Here is a 5,680-nt window from a genome sequence, read left to right as displayed (position 1 = left end):
TTCGGCCCCTGAGAATACCACATCAAGGTGACAGGATTCGAACCTATGGCTTTCTGAAACTTCTTCATCGGTTATTTCGGCGCATCTTCCTTAAAAGGATTGTGACAACAGATGACCTATTTGACTGAAAAGTTCCTAGAAAGAATACAGTTCTAGGATTGTGACAAGACAAGAATGGACTCATAAGATGGGCGGTCAGGGAAGCGATTTCATTTGTGTTATCCGCCAAGGAAATGATCAAGGAATTCTCTATACACGGCTGAGAAATGACTGTATTGTTGCACATCCTGAATAAAGTACCGTAGGCAAGCAAAGCTTTTGAAAATGAAAGCGTGTAGAACTCAGATCCATTTTCTCTTCGATTCGTAAACTTGGGATCTTATCTTCCTTTCATTTTCGGGTCAATGAGAGAGAATTTAGGCTTGGTGTGCATCTGATTCGGTCAACAATAAGGTACAAAGCGGGTTGATTAAATGAGCTTGAAGTTCCATTATCGTTAGGTCGAAGATCTCTACTAGATTTAGTGCACTTTGGTATTTGCGAATGTTGTCGTAATCGAAGTTCTTTCTCATTCGACATTCTCTCTTACCAAGCACTCATACTCGTTGGGGTTGAGGAGACAGTCCGTGAGCTAATTGGGTTTCAAGATTGCGTATATGCGAAAAGAGCTCGCTTTTGACTTTCTCCTCGGCGTTTTGTGCCCGGTTCTAGTTCAGGAAAGGGTCTGATTTCTTTCATTGGAGCACATTGATGCCGAAGGAGTCTTCGGAACCGGTGGAGAGGCTATGATGACTTCAGGCTATTCAAATAGCATGACCGATACCACAAAGAAAGGGTATCTAAGTCACACTAGTGGAATAGATTTTTCATAATAATTATCTCGATATATGATACCAAAAACCTGTCTGATGACTGATAAGAGAAGGGGTTTCAAAAGACAAAAGAATGACAATTCTACGTGTGATAAAAAAGGAGATCTTCTTTTTTTTTTTTTTTTCAGTGTGTGCGGTTCGCCTGCCTTCCTGACCACGGATAGGCTATGGGGCTTTGCACTTCGGCCCCTGAGAATACCACATCAAGGTGACAGGATTCGAACCTATGGCTCTCTGAAACTTCTTCATCGGTTATTTTGACGCATCTTCCTTAAAAGGATTGTGACAGCAGATGACCTATTTGACTGAAAAGTTCTTAGAAAGAATACAGTTTTAGGATTGTGACAACAAATGACCTATTTTACCGAAAAGTTTATAGAAAGAATACAGTTCTAGGATTGTGACAACAGATGACCTATTTGACTGAAAAGTTCCTAGAAAGAATACAAGAACAATTAGGATTGTGACAACAGATGACCTATTTGACTGAAATGTTCCTAGAAAGAAAACAAGAACAATTAGGATTGTGACAACAGATGATCTATTTGACTGAAAAGTAAGTAGAAAGAATACAAGAACAATTAGAATTGTGACAACAGATGACCTATTTGACTGAAAAGTTCCTAGAAAGAAAACAAGAACAATTAGGATTGTGACAACAGATGATCTATTTGACTGAAAAGTTCCTAGAAAGAATACAAGAACAATTTGTGTAATTGTCTTTTTGAAGTCTGACTCAAGACGATCTTTATTCTCCCAAGAATATTTGACTGAAAAGTTCTTTAGGATTGTGACAACAGATGATCTATTTGACTGAAAAGTTCCTAGAAAGAATACAAGAACAATTTGTGTAATTGTCTTTTTGAAGTCCGGCTCAAGACGATCTTTATTCTCCCAAGAATATTTGACTGAAAAGTTCCTAGAAAGAATACAAGAACAATTTGTGTAATGGACTTTTTGAAGTCCGGTTCAAGACGATCTTTATTCTCCCAAGAATATGTTTCATTCTCTATGCTCATCTTCTTGGTTCAATGTTTAAAAACAACATTTTAAATCATATTATCTTGTCTTTATTCTCCCAAGAATATGTTTCATTCTCTATGCTCATCTTCTTGGTTCAATGTTTAAAAACAACATTTTAAATCATATTATCTTGCATAATTCATTTTGATATAATATTGTTGGGGGCATTTTGAGAATCGAACTTGAGACCTCACACCCAAAATAATAATCATACCACTTAGACCAAATGCTTTGCGGTAGAAGGAACTTGAGACCTCTCACACCCAAATAATAATCATACCACTTAGACCAAATGCCTTTGCAATAGAAGTATAATTCTTAGTTGCTGGTATATATATTTTCCGTGCCTTAATATATAAAATTTATATAAGTTGAAGTTGTGCATTACTTTGGGTTAGACCCTATTGATAACTAAACTACATTCCGAGAATCGAACTCAAGACTTCTTGCACCCAAAGCAAGAATCATATCAGTAGACCAAATGCCCTTATTATGGATTATATATTAAGTGGTTTATGGAATGTATTATCATTAATTCATTTATTTTCTTTGTTAATCAATTATTATATCTTTTAGATCTCGACCGCTAGGTTGAGACATATATCGTGGAGTACACAAGTAAATGATATTAATAATTATCATTAAATGATAATACTGCACTAGGTTGTTGCTGAATTGCTTTCTCTAAGGCTCGTCTTTTTAGAAGTGAACATATAGGCATTCTCACTAGGTTGTTGCTGAATTGCTTTCTCTAAGGCTCGTCTTTTTAGAAGTGAACATATAGGCATTCTGACTAGGTTGTTGCTGAATTGCTTTCTCTAAGGCTCGTCTTTTTAGAAGTGAACATATAGGCATTCTGAGAATTGAACTCAGGACCTCTCGCACCCTAAGAGAGAATCATACCACTAGACCAAATGCCATTTCTAAAAAAATATGCAACATTTTTAACTCCTACTCAATATATTTTTTTCTCTCAAGTTTGAAATCTATTTTCTTGAGCGGTTGTTGGACTATAAAATAAAAAGTTGATGGTCTAGTATTTTACTTGTAAGTAAGGCATGTAATGTTGAATTGTTATCATATACAAGTGTTATCGAATAAACTACAACCCAAAAAATTTATTTTTTAGCATAATATGATTTTAGTTGCAGAGTTATTAGGAATAAGATGGAGAAAGAAATTTTATTTAAAATAATAAACAGACCCAAGTTCATCGTTGTTGTTGTCTAATTGTGATTTTGCAAAAAGCTTAACTAATATGAAATATCAAGGTAAATCAAGAATATATCCTACACGTCATTCAAGATGACAATAAAATGGAGTTAAATTGAACGCAGTTTTAGTTTCATGTCTAGCATAATTGTATTAATGATATTAAAGAGAACTTTGTGTTTTATTAGAAGAGACCAACTTCCTTTAAGATACTAGGAGTTTAAACTACTTCCATTGTAATTTCAATCACTCCACAATGATTACAAATTTAGGGTTGGCTAATTGGACATCAATTATCAACTTTAGGTTATAATTTAGGTAGTAGCCATTATAATATTAATGAGCATAAGAGTTACAATTCTTTCATGGACCATATGTGTTATAGTTAAATGAATATATATATATATATTATGTATGTCGAGGTTTGGGTAAAGCACAAAGTAGTAAGGAACACCATTGTCAACTCTAGAGCCACCCACAACTCATGATGGAGACCGATGCAAAATATTTTAACATCCTTTGGCATCAAGATACAGGAAAGATGAACGCCGTCAAATTGGAAGCTTTGCCTGTCTTAAGAGTCACAATGAGAACTCTAATCAAGTTGGAGCCTTGGACTAGGCAAATTGTTTAGTGATAGTTGAAATGGATGACTTCGACGTCGTGTCAGGAACGAATGTCCTGCTTAAACACAAAGTCATTTACATGCCCCTAGCAAAATGTCTAGTAGTAATGGAGTCTAACCCGATGATCATTCAGAAATACATCCATCAATCAAGAGGGTTGAAAATGATGTCGATACTACAGTTGAGAAAGAATCATAGCCATGATGAATCTACGCTTGCTGCTACTGTTGTAATTGAAAAGGGGAGCTCGAGTGAGCAAACCTCAATAGAAAACTTGTTGCCACTACATGAACACCACGACGCAAAACAAGGTCAGATAATGGATTTATCCCCACTAGAAGAGACAAAAACAAGGTCAGATACTAAAGAAGGGAGATAGAAACAAACCACTGAAGCAACACATGTTCACACAGAAATATCATCTAGATGGATGAAGAGAAGGGTTAGTCGGAAGCGTCAACCACAATAATTTCAAGAAAAATAAAGAGTTCATATAAGTTAAGTTCAAATAAACTTCGAGTTCAAAGCAACAAGAACCAAAAACTGGTGTGAAAATACTATGGACTAGTTAAAGTTATCCATAAGATTATGAAGACATCATATAGAATCTAATTGCTATTATGAATGCGGACTAACCTTGTTGTCCACGTTAGTAACTTGAAACATTATTTTTTCGACCAAGAAAACATCAAGCAGAAGCAGGTGGTATGACGTCATACAAATAAGAAAAAAATTTGAAGCGAAGAAAGTAGGAAAGACACGAACAGAGAAGACATGAAGACTCAACAAACCGAGAAGTGATTTTCAACAGCACGTAGTAGGTTGGAAGAGACTCCTCATTATGAGATCAGCTGGAAGCGCAACGAGAGACCTAAAGTCAACCTCATCCAATAAATTGTGTGGGGGCAGATGTCACAGTCATGATTGCCCAAGGCGTGTTGCCTGTGGTTGCATGTTGCATGTCTCAGCCATTCTTGTAAACGATTTGTTGTCCAAGGCGGTTATTTGGGCAATGTTATTGTTTACCGATTATTTGGTCGACACGTCTTGAGTAATCATGACCGTCACAATTGGCTAAGACATTTGTTGTTCATATGTTATTGTTTTCCAAGAGACTCCTCTTTATGAGGTCATAATTGGCTAAGACATTTAAAGAAGTATTACCTAGGGCAACTTCTATCACAATCCTCTTCTCGCTCTCTGAAACTTCTTTAAATGTTATTGTTCACTGGTTATTGTGGCGCATTTTCCTTAAAATGGTTGTGACGACAGATGACCTGGGTAAAACTACTATTGGGAGATCCGTGCAATAGAGAATCTGTGTCCCTTTCCTGACACCTTCAGCGGACAACATAACAAAGAGTTCCTAGAAAAAATATCATAGAACAATTTGTGTAACGCCTTTGAAGTTAGGCTCGAGGCTCTTTCTTATCTCCAAAGAATATGGTTCATTCTCTATTCACATAGAAATTCTGCAATAGAAAGTGAAACCCTCATCTTCTTTTACAAAACTTTCTCAAGTCCTCATGGAATGATTTGAAAGGGGTACCCTCATCTTCTTTTATAAGACTGCCTTGGCCTTCATGGAATGATTATGCTATGTTGATTCTTAGATAAGGGAGTAGGAGTAAGAGTAAGAGTAGATGACTGTTTATGGTCCAAGTCCCGAAAAAGTAAGTCTTTATGTCAAGAAAGGAGAGGAATCCTCACCGTTTCCAAAATTCGAAGAGAATCATACATACACAAATTTCCTTTGTTTGTTTATTCTTGTTGTTTTCTCTCTTCAATTAACATGTTATAAAGACACTTGTAAATTATAATTAAATATAGCTTCCTTTTTTTTTCTTTCCAAATATCCATCTGAATTACTTCTTGGTTCGAGGTTTAAAAAAACCTATTTCAAATCTTATTATATTGCATGCTTCAATTTGATATAATTGTTGGGGG

At 35.7% G+C, this 5,680-nt stretch overlaps 1 non-coding gene across 1 annotated transcript; it reads right to left on the bottom strand.

Annotated features, from left to right (window-relative positions):
- Window positions 1–2,743: 2,743 nt before the first annotated feature.
- On the bottom strand, window positions 2,744–2,815 carry TRNAP-AGG. Its single transcript has one exon. It is a non-coding gene; the product is annotated as a tRNA-Pro (tRNA).
- Between the last annotated feature and the right edge of the window lie 2,865 nt (window positions 2,816–5,680).

The sequence above is a fragment of the Cucurbita moschata genome, unplaced genomic scaffold (genome assembly GCF_002738365.1).
Source record: "Cucurbita moschata cultivar Rifu unplaced genomic scaffold, Cmos_1.0 Cmo_Scf00117, whole genome shotgun sequence".
Lineage (NCBI taxonomy): Eukaryota > Viridiplantae > Streptophyta > Magnoliopsida > Cucurbitales > Cucurbitaceae > Cucurbita > Cucurbita moschata.
Note: the sequence above shows the minus strand (reverse complement) of the source record. Positions and strands in the feature narration are given on the sequence as shown.